Source organism: Lynx rufus, unplaced genomic scaffold (assembly GCF_022079265.1).
Source record: "Lynx rufus isolate CCGP_SWC_20201006 ecotype Redwood Valley unplaced genomic scaffold, mLynRuf1.p SCAF_9, whole genome shotgun sequence".
Classification (NCBI taxonomy): domain Eukaryota; kingdom Metazoa; phylum Chordata; class Mammalia; order Carnivora; family Felidae; genus Lynx; species Lynx rufus.
Genome location: NW_025814897.1, coordinates 87702359 through 87713090, shown reverse-complemented (window position 1 = coordinate 87713090; position 10732 = coordinate 87702359). Strand labels below are relative to the sequence as shown.

General features: G+C 43.3%; 1 pseudogene; it reads left to right on the top strand.

The window, feature by feature from the left end:
* Positions 1 to 810: 810 nt before the first annotated feature.
* Positions 811 to 7666, top strand: LOC124506008 (40S ribosomal protein S3-like; annotated as a pseudogene).
* Positions 7667 to 10732: the final 3066 nt, after the last annotated feature.

Here is a 10732-nt window from a genome sequence, read left to right as displayed (position 1 = left end):
AAAAAAAAAAAACCCTGATGCCAGGATCTAAATTACATCCCCATTTGCTTCCTCACCTAAAGAGGTTTTACTACCTCTTTCCAAAGCAAATGTCTGTCCTATCCCTATTCAGGTGGCCTTTGAATCTGCTGAACTTAATTAGAGCAAGTCAAGACGCTACTCCTCAGACATTAGCACTCAGAGTTAATTAGCCAGATATAACACAATTCTTGCCGGGCAAATCAGAGAGCACCCTGGAATAGCCAAAAGGAAAGGGAACAACATTCTGTGCTGAAGAAAGCAGGCTGAAATACACAAGTCTTAGGCTTTTCCCCAATTTCCAGAAATAACATGGCCCTTCTTTTGACCACTTCTAGGAAATAAAATATCAAACCACCATTTACATTGTAGGCTGACCATCATTCCTTCCATCTTTTCAAAATCAAAAGATGACACGGACAGTTCATCAGAACAACTTTCTTCTGAGAATGCCGATCACACAAGCTACTTTATCATACATTATGGTGGCTTTCAAATGAAAAGCCCAAATGGGATCTCTTTTTTGAAATTTATTTAACCACAAACTATTCAGACTAACTGCAGACTCTTTCCAAGAATACCCATATTATTGTTTGTAAGCTAAGATCATGGAAATAGGAGGGAAAGTGCTTTGATTTCCGTTCAGGACATATTCAAACATATTTTCAAAGAAAATTCATTGAAGCTGAACCCTAATTACAAGTCACCATGAGGTGGTGAAGGAGCTTTCCCCGGTGCTACTTCAAAGGTTCATCCAACAAATATTAATTGGCCACCTCTTATGTGCGCAGCATGGTGCAAGTGTTTGAGTCTACAATGGCAAACAAAACAGAAAGAGCCACTGCCTTCTCAGAGCTGCTTCTGACAGGGTCAAGGTAAGCCTGGTCCTAGCACAGGACAGAGGCCGCCTAAGCAAACCTACAGGATGCTGACATCCCAAAGGGCCCAGTGGAGGTCATCTGGGACACTGAGACAAAAGCAGAGAAAGGGCAGGCTTGAACTGTTTCAACAGCTCTAGGAGAAACCACTTCTAAGTTACACCACACTTGTCTTATAAACATGAAACTATGCAGAAATACTCAAATGTAACACCACTCTTTAAAACCAAAGAAGAAATCATTGGCCAGATCTTACCTAAATGAGTTATCCAAGCATACACTCAGGATAAGTTCAGGCCTTTTGGATGTACATTTTTCCTACATGCTGAAATGCTTTATTAGTCAAGGGGAAAAGACTCAGGTTACATAACATTCACCACCCCCACCACCCCAAATATGACTGACAAATAAAATACAAATGAAAGCCTATTCCAGCACTTCCCAAAAATATTTTGTGAAAAACAGGCCCTATGGGTTTAAAAAAAAAAAGAGGTAAAGGAATATTGCAAAAATATCTTTAGAGATTTATAATGGACATTTACATATTACAAAATAGGAAAAGCCCCAAGTATCCATGTTTTTATGTCAGGCATAGTTGTAAACAATGGGACTAAAGCAGTAAACAAACAAACAAACAAACAAAATCCCTGTTTTTGTGGGGTTGATATTCCAACAGGGGAAACCAAGCAATATATAAGTACTAGAGGAAAAAATAAAGCAGAGGAAGGGAGATCAGAAGAGGGAAGATGATGTTGCTATTTTATATAAGATGATCAGCAGAGACTTCACTGGCGAAAGACATTTGGACAGAAATAGGAAGGGAGAAAGCCCTGTGGCTTTCAGGAGGAAGAGCATTCCAGGCAGATAAAGCAATATGTGCAAAGGCCCTGAGGCAGTAGTGTGTTTGGCAGGACTGTGGCACGGCAAAGATGCCAGCAGTGGCTGAAGTGGTATGAGCAAGGTGGAGAGTGATAGGAAACAAGATGGAAGAGGAAGCCAAGGCTAAATCCTACAGAGATTTTGGCTCAAACTTGAAGTAAAACGAGATGCAACTGGAGGCTTCAGAGCAGAGCTGTAATGTGAGATCTGACTCACAATTTAACAGGATCTCTCTGGCTGCTGTGTTTCACACAGTCTAGATCATGGCAGAGGGAGGGAGAGAAACTAGGAGGCCAATTTGTAGGGTACTTCGAAATTCCAGGTAACAAATGATGGTGGTTTAGAACAGAGTGACTGCAGTGGAGGTTGTGAGACATGATCAGAGTCTGGATATGTTGTGGAGGAGAACCAGGTGAAGGTAGAGCCAGGGGGAGGAGGTAAAAGAGAGGTCAAGGACAGCTCCGAGATTGATGGCCTGAACAACTGGAAGGATGGGGTCATCCAGGGAAGTGGAGATAAAAAGACAGGAGGTGTGAAAGCTGAGGCAAGAGGAAGTTTATGGCCGGAGGTAATGAAGATGAGAAGGAACCAGCAAAGAACACTGGGAAGAACTAAGAAAGAATGGTTGTTATCTGGGAAGCCAAGTGAAGAAAGCACATCAGGAAGGAAGGAGTGATCGACCTCCCCTTAAATGTTGCTGTAAGGACAAGAAAATGAGGCCTGAGAATGGACCGCTGGGTTTGACAAAGAGGGAAGCCTTTGGCAACCTTGATAAGAGTCACTCTGTGGGATGATAAGGACTAAAGCAAAGCTGATTACAGTGGATTCAAGATAGAATGGGAAACTCCACAACAATGACAAATAACCCAATGAAAAAAAGGGCAAAGGACTTGAATAGACATTTCTCCAAAGATACAGAAATGGCCAACAAGCACATGAAAAGATGTTCATTCGCCATTAGGGAAATGGGAATCAAAACCATAATGAGATACTGCTTCATATCTACTAGGGTGGCTATGTGGGGGCGGCAGGGGGGAGCAGGAAATATCAAACATGGATGAGGAGGTAAGGCAACTGAAACACCTGTGCATTGTAATGTAAGATGGTCCAGCCACTTGGCCCAAACCACCAAATACTTCAGTGGCTACTCAAAAAGTGAAACGTAGAATTACCATGTGACCCAGCAATTCCACTCCCAGGGATATGCCCAAAAGCACAGAAAACAGATACTCAAACAAATACTTGTACATGGATGTGCATAGCAGCACTACTCACAATAGCCAAAAGGTAGAAACAACCCAAATGTCCATCAATTAATGAGCAGATAAACAAAATGTGCCATATACATACAATGGGATACTACTACACAATAAAAGGTAATAGAATTCTGATGCATGCCACAACATGGATGAATGCTGAAAACATCATGTAAATGAAATGAGGTCAACATTTTGTATGACTCCATTTTATAAAGTATACAAAAGAAGTAAATCTGTAGAGACAGAAAACAGATTGGTGGTTGCCAGAGGCTAGCGGGAGGGGAGAATAGAGGATGACTGTGTAACAAGTAAGGGGGGTACTTTGGGGATGAGGAAAAGGCTTTGGAACCAGATGAAGGCAGTAGTTACACAGCAATGTGAATGTACTAAATGCTACTGACTTGTACATCTTAACATATTAAAATGGTTTTATGTTAAGTGAATTTCACCTCAATTTTTAAAAAGAGCAATAATGGGAAGAAAGGAATTGGAGACAGTCGGTAAGAAAACTCTTCCAAGGAGGTTTGCGGAAAAGGGAAACAGAGGCACAGAGTAGCAGCTGAAGGGGGATGTGTGGTCAAGGTGGGGGCTCTTCTAAAATGGAAGATAGAGGACATGCCCGTCTGCAACTGGAGAGAGAGGACCGGAGGCAGATTTGCTGGCAGGAGGTCCTCAGTCTCATGCACAAGAATCAAAGATGCCTCATCCTTAACAGGAGAGGAGGCAGGATACGGGCAGCTTGGTCGAGGCAACAGTGGAGGCTTGCAGAAATTCTCTTGGGCTAGTTTTTTCTTAGAAGATGTGGGGAGGTTAGGAGTGGGGAGAAGGTGTGAAGCAGTTATCCCAGAGAGTGGGTGGGCAACTAGACGAAGGCAATAGGGAAGCAGTGTTGGGCAGCTTGAACAGCCCACTCAAGGTTAATGGTAGCAAACTGATGAGACTAGTAAGCCCGGTTGTGTGGTTTTTTCCAACTGTATTCAGTTGCCTGGGTAAAGGTGGAGAGCTACTTAATTTATTTATCCCTAAGTTCCCCTGAAGATATCTGACCACAGAAACCTATTAACAGCCCCCAAAGAGTCTACATACAATTCTACTCCACGATTAGATAGATAACGGAGGATAGAAAAATACCAGTACCTCTTTCTAACCAGCGATAGATAGATAAATGATAAGGGAGGGGCCAGGTCTGGAGGCCCACAGGGGAACACAGGCATTAGACTGGCCAGGAGGGCACCCATTAAGAGGGAGTAAGAGGGAGAACAAAATGGCACAGCTGTCAGAGTCTGAGCTTTGGAGTCAGATTTCCACTCCAGCTGAGTGATACTGGGCAAATGAATCTCTGTGAGATGTATCATAAAATGGGGGAACTATCAACTGCCTTTCAAGGATGTTATGAGGATTAATGATGATAAGCACTTAGCACTCAAGTTTCTAGCATATAACAGGCATCCAATCTAAGGAGGGAACTGTCATTATTGACCAGTCAGATCTGCCAGATCAACCAGATATGAAAGATGACGCAACCAAAACACTGTCAACCCAGGTGCCCAACCACCTGTGCACTAGGATGGTCTCTGGGGAATCTCAAAGAGTTGACATGACTCCCTGTCAATCTACAGTGAGGAACTTCACCAGTCAAGACACAACCTGCCTGCTTTAGCTCAAGAGTAAGTTGGTGTTTCTAGCTCCCAAGTTAATGTGCAAAAATGAAGCACCCTCCACTTCCTATAAAACAGTACATTTTGCAAAAGCTGCCATGCATCCCAGTATCGTGTGTTTAATGTTTGAAGTAATTTTAGACTTACAGAAAATTACAAAAACAGAACAGAGTTCAGTACCCTTCAGCCAGCTTCTTCCAATGTTAACATCTTACATAACCATAATACAACTGCCAAAATCAGGAAAATAACTCTGATAAATTACTATTAACTACTTGACAGACCTTATTTGAATGCTGCCAGCTTTGCCTCTGATGTTCTTTTTCTCATGCAGGATCCAATCCTGGATTCCACATTGGATTTAGTTCTCAAGTCTTTGCTAGCATCTGCCCACCTGTGACAGTTCCTCTCTGTCTTTGTCTTTCACAGCCTTGACATCTGCCAAGAGAACTGGTCAAGTATTTTACAAAATGTCCCTCAATTTGGGTTTGTCTGATGTTTTCTCATGATAGAGTCAGATTGTGCATTTTGAGTAAGAATCCTCCTGATAGGATGTTTTGCCCTCCTTGGTGCATCAAAAGGGGGCACATCACAGGGGCGCCTGGGTGGTTCAGTCGATTAAGGGTCCAACTTTGGCTCAGGTCATGATCTCACAGTTTGTGGGTTCGAGCCCTGTATCAGGTTCTGTGCTGACAGCTTGAAGCCCGGAGCCGGCCTCCGATTCTTTGTCACCCTCTCCTCTCTCTGCCCTCCCCTACTCGTGCTCTCTCTCTCTCAAAAATAAATAAACATTTAAAAAGGGGAGGCACATCACAAAAGAGTCACTACATCTCAGTCCTGGTGCTGGCACTCTAAGGTGGTGTTTGCTGGGTTTCTGCACCCATATCATATTTGATGCAGTGTAAAATAGAATCCCAGCCTTTCTCCTGGTCATAATGGAAAAAACTAGATATTTCCATTCACATCCCAACAGCTGCACACCAATAAATGTAATTGTGCTCAGCACTCAAAGGGTTTACTTTTATTTCTTTCTTTTGATTATACTGCAGGCTATTTTAACCCCAAATATGTTTAAAAGAGGAGAGAGAGAATTTTAGTGACACCCCCAGCCCATAGCACTGACTCAGCCATACCCAGAATCCCTTCTCAACCCAGAATGCCCCCAAGTCCCACATGAGAACTCAGGTATCAAAAGAAACAAGAACAAAAATCATCAACCCCATGATGAGTACCATGTTCAAGGCTCTTTACATACATCATCTCTGTTTCTCAGAACTTTGAGGATATATGTTATTAGCTACATTTGAGGAAATGAGGAAAGCTCAGAGAATTTAACTACTTTGACTCCTACCAAACCTAATATAGTAGAGCATGACCTCTAGACCACCTGATGCTCAGCCTCCTGACATGGCACCTGCTGTAATATTAAGTCTGACCAGTGTGGGAGGAACGTATCTTTCCTAGGCTCGGCCCCACAAATGCTAACAAAATGCATAATCCAGTCATAATGACAACTACTCTTTATATGGTGTGATCCTTCCCTGGATATTCTCTTTTTTAATTTCATAACAGCTATAAGATATGTTTGCACCCCATTTCACAGAGTTCCGAAAGAGCAAATAACATGTCCAATGTCCAATATCCAAAACCAAAACCAAAACCCTAACCTAAGTCTGGCCATGCCTCTAATTTATAGGAAATATGCCACAAAGGTACGATCAGCAAAATCCAAACTGATAAATTCCATAAGAAAACAACCTGGTTTTTTTCCCCTTGCACTTTTATATGATAGAGAGAAGTGAGAGAGAACCCATAAATTAAAAGATACTTAAAAGACACTTTTTTTTTTAAATTTTTTTTTTCAATGTTTTTTTTTTTATTTATTTTTGGGACAGAGAGAGACAGAGCATGAACGGGGGAGGTGCAGAGAGAGAGGGAGACACAGAATCGGAAACAGGCTCCAGGCTCCGAGCCATCAGCTCCGAGCCTGACGCGGGGCTCGAACTCACAGACCGCGAGATGGTGACCTGGCTGAAGTCGGACGCTTAACCGACTGCGCCACCCAGGCGCCCCTAAAAGACACTTTTATAAATATCAGATGTGGAGCTTGTTTGGATCCTATTTCAAACAAAGTGTAAAAAGAAAAAGAAAATTTATGACATTGGATTCTATTGATATTAAGAATTATTGATTTGTTCAGACATGATAATGACATTTTAGTTCTGTTTTTAAAAGGTCCTTATCTGCTTTCCTTTTGGTGGCACACAGCGGCAAGATGGTGGTGCAAATCTCCAAAGAAGAGGCAGTGTGTCACTGATGGCATCTTCAAAGCTGAACTGAACGAGCTTCTCACTTGGGAACTGACTCAAGATGACTACTCTGGAGTTGAGGTCTGAATTACACCAACCAGGACAGAAATCATTATCCCGGCCACCAGGACGTAGAATGTCCTTGGTGAGACGGGCCAGTGGACCCGGGAATTGACTGCTGTGGTTCAGAAGAGATTTGGCTCCCCTGAGGGCAGTGTAGGGCTTCATGCTGAAAAGGTGGCCACAGAAGGTCTGTGTGCTATTGCCCAGGCAGAGTCTCTGGGTTACACACTCCTAGGAGGCCTTCCTGTGTGGAGGGCCTGCTAGGATGTGCTATGGGTCATCATGGAGAGTGGGGCCAAAGGCTGCAAAGTCATGGAGTCTGGGAAACCCTGAGGACAGAGGGCTAAACCCATGAAGTTTGTGGGTGGCCTGATGATTCACAGTGGGGACCCGTGAACTGCTCAGACAGAGTGTGCTGGGCATCAAAGTGAAGATCATGCTTCCCTGGAACCCAAGTGGTAAGAATGGTGCTAAGAAGCCCCTGCCTGATCAGGTGAGCACTGTGGACCCCAAAGACGGGGTACTTCCCACCACCCCCATCGAAACAGAAGGGTGGGAAGTCAGAGCCACCTGCCACGCCACACCCAGTACCCACAGCATAACAGGGTCTCCTTGGCAGCTGGATCTGAAGTCTGGATATTGCTCTATGAGGACTTTTCATAAAATCTTTGAAAAAGAAAAAAAATCATAAAAATTAACAAAGGGTCCTTATCTTTTTAGAGATTCATATTGAAATATCTACGAATGAAAGAACATGACATCTTGCATTCTATTAAAAATTATATTGGGGGGAAGAGTAGATGCTGTTACCATTGAAACAAATTGGCCATCAGTTAACAGCCATTGAAGCTGAGTGATGGGTAAATGGGGGGGCGGTCACTATACTACTTTCCACATTTTTGTGTATATTTGAAATTCTCCCTAATAAAATCTTACAAAAGAAAAAAAAAATGCCCAAGATCACACATATTGCAAATGAAGGGCAGAGTCAGGACCTGAACTCAGGAGATCCAAGTCCAAACACTGACTTCCTCTCATCCCTACTGTACCTAGATATCTCTCCTATGCATTTATCCTATTTCAAAGCTTATGTCTCAAAAGGAAATGCCACAACAAATCATTCTTAGAAGCCCAGAGTTTCTTCAATGAAAGCTGCAATACAACATATAAAATACAGCTGTCAGAGAAACAAGTATTAGTGGGAAGATCCCGTGATACACCATGGTGATTCAGAAACTTTCAAAACCTACACTCCCTTTGTTATGCATACAGAGCAAATCAGAGAATGAGCCAACCAAGAGAACTAAGAGTCCCCTAATTGAGAAATGTATAAAACCAAGCTCTTCAGAACCAAGAAGAGCTGTTTGTAATAAACACAGAAAAAGTTCTCTTATGATCTAAGTAATAATGCATATTTAACACTTTAAAAAGTGCTCTCAGGGGAACCTGGGTGGCTCAGTCGATTGAGGGTCTGACTTCAGCTCAGGTCATGATCTTGCAGTTCGTGGGTTCAAGCCCCACTGCTGTCAGTACGAAGCCTGCTTCAGATTCTGTATCTCCCTCTCTCTCTGCCCCTTCCCTGCTCATGCTCTCTCTCTCAAAAATGAAAAAACAGGGCACCTGAGTGGCTCAGTTGGTAAGTGTCTGACTTCGACTCAAGTCAGTTTCAGCCCCTCAAATGTCACGTCGGGCTCTGTGCTGAGAGCTCAGAGCCTGGAACCTGCTTCAGAGTCTGTGTCTCCCTCTCTCTCTGCCCCTCCCCCACTCATGCTCTGTCTCTCTCAAAAATAAAGCATTAAAAAAATTTTAATGAAAAAATAAACTTTAATTTTGAAAAAAAGAAAATAAAAAGTGCTCTCAGATTAATTAATTCATCTTAGGCTCTCAAAAATTCCTTGAGATAATTTGGAGTACATAAGTAACATCCTTACCTTTAAAAATGAACCAAATGAGACATAAAGAGGTCAAGATTTGATACCTGGATGGGGACTCAAAGTCAGGATTTCATTCATTCATTCATTCAACAAGCACTGACACCCAGCCTGCTTTCTATTCTAAGTGCCTGGGATATAGAGATACTAGAGACCTAGGGTCTCTGGGCTAGAGGACTTTAGGATTTCCCCATACCCTTCTAACAGAGAGTCCAGGCAGGCAGCCCTTTCCCAGAGCCCATCTCCTGCCCACTCCCCATCCTGAGTCCCACATACATCCAGGATTCTGCAGAAACAGGTGGGCTCTCGGTGGTTCCTGGGGAGCCTTGTACATTTAAAGCCTGAATGAAGATCATCATTTTCCTGGTGGAATCTCTTCTATTTGCCTTCTCATCAGTATCCAGAGGAGGGTATGTATTTCCACACGCAATAAATGACTCCAGAAAAGGAGTGGTGTCAACTTCACCCGCAGAAAAATAAATCACATTTATATCATTCAACTAATATTTATTGAACACTTACTATCAGCCAGGTACATGAGGGACCAATACGATGAATATAAGACAGTCTCAGCCATCCAAGAGCCTACGATCAATAGGGGCTATGATCACATACTTAACAGCATTAGGGGCGATGTTATTTTGTGTAACATACGATTGACTTTTTAACATTTAAAACTTTGAGAAGTCATAAGCTTTTCTTATTCTTTTTCTTGTTTCTCATGGCAACGTCCACTGACCTACACCTCACAATAAGCCACATGTTGCCGTATATTATAAATTCAACTCAGAAAAGAGGAGAGGGCTTGGGGAGGGATGAAAGGGCTTCTTAGAATTGATTGAAATATAAGGACTGACATCTCATTTTAAAGAACTTATTTTAAACGGAAAGCACAGTCTAGGGATCACATGCAGCTGGGGGGAATCAAGGAAGTCTCAAGGGGGATGTAGCTTCTGAGAAAGACCTGGAAGAACAGGAGAATCCTGTGAGTAGATGTGGGAGGGCACTCCCAGTACAGCAGTGGCCCAAGCAAAGTGACAAAGGGCCAAGAAAAGGGCAAAACACACCCTAGCTACTAAGAATGTAATCCTTTTTTTTTTTTTAATTTTTTTTTCTCCGTTTTTATTTATTTTTGGGACAGAGAGAGACAGAGCATGAACGGGGGAGGGGCTGAGAGAGAGGGAGACACAGAATCGGAAACAGGCTCCAGGCTCTGAGCCATCAGCCCAGAGCCTGACGCGGGGCTCGAACTCACGGACCGCGAGATCGTGACCTGGCTGAAGTCGGACGCTTAACCGACTGCGCCACCCAGGCGCCCCAAGAATGTAATCCTTTAGGAAGGAGCACACATGTGCGTCTAAGAGTTGCCCTGGGATGCTTATGAACCGTCCTGTGTCCCACTCCTAGGGATTCTGACTCAGACGGTCAAGAGAGTGGACTCTGGGAATCTGTAGGTATGGGTGGATTGTGGACAATACTATGAGAATCAGTAGTAAGGAGGTTTGGGTGAGAGACAGAACACAGACTTCATGGGGCAGGGATCACACAGACAAGTGCCACGCGATTGCCACAATCAGAATTACACCTGTCAAAGTGAGGTCACCAGACCAGCAGTAGCATCACCCGGGAACTTGTTAGAAATGCAAATTCTTGGGGCGCCTGGGTGGCTCAGTTGATTAAGCTCCTGAGTCTTGGTTTCAGCCCAGGTCATCTCACGGTTTGTGAGTTCTAACTGTG